This window comes from Prunus dulcis, chromosome 2 (assembly GCF_902201215.1).
Source record: "Prunus dulcis chromosome 2, ALMONDv2, whole genome shotgun sequence".
Taxonomy (NCBI): Eukaryota; Viridiplantae; Streptophyta; class Magnoliopsida; order Rosales; family Rosaceae; genus Prunus; species Prunus dulcis.
This window is the reverse complement of record NC_047651.1, coordinates 13,131,008-13,131,440: the sequence shown is the minus strand read 5'-3', so window position 1 is coordinate 13,131,440 and position 433 is coordinate 13,131,008.

Below are 433 nucleotides of genomic sequence, written 5' to 3'. Positions count from 1 at the left end.
CTTCTTTATCCACTTTTGTAACCTAGTACCCATGTGCCAACTTCATACTTGATCCTTGACATTGACACCCCCTTCGATTTCGGCCAACATTCCTTAAAAAGGGTCCCGTGGTCAACTTCAAAGGGGTAATATCGTCAAAACACTCAGCTAACCCTTATTGCAGCAACCACCAACACCCATCCATCCTACTCATCACTCTTTCAACACCTCCTCACCAATGGAAATTAATGCCTTGCGGATTGGTCCTCGCGCTCTTTCGATGGGGTCCCAAATGTTGCGGTCCTTTTTATTATATTTGGACAAAAAAATGATGTGGTCCTACAGTTCAACTATTTCGTCTCCTGATGCCGCTGTCTACCGAATATGTTGATTGCACCGCATACGTGGTAGCAGTCAATGCGTCGCAGTTTTGCCAGGCTTTGTACAAGCTATT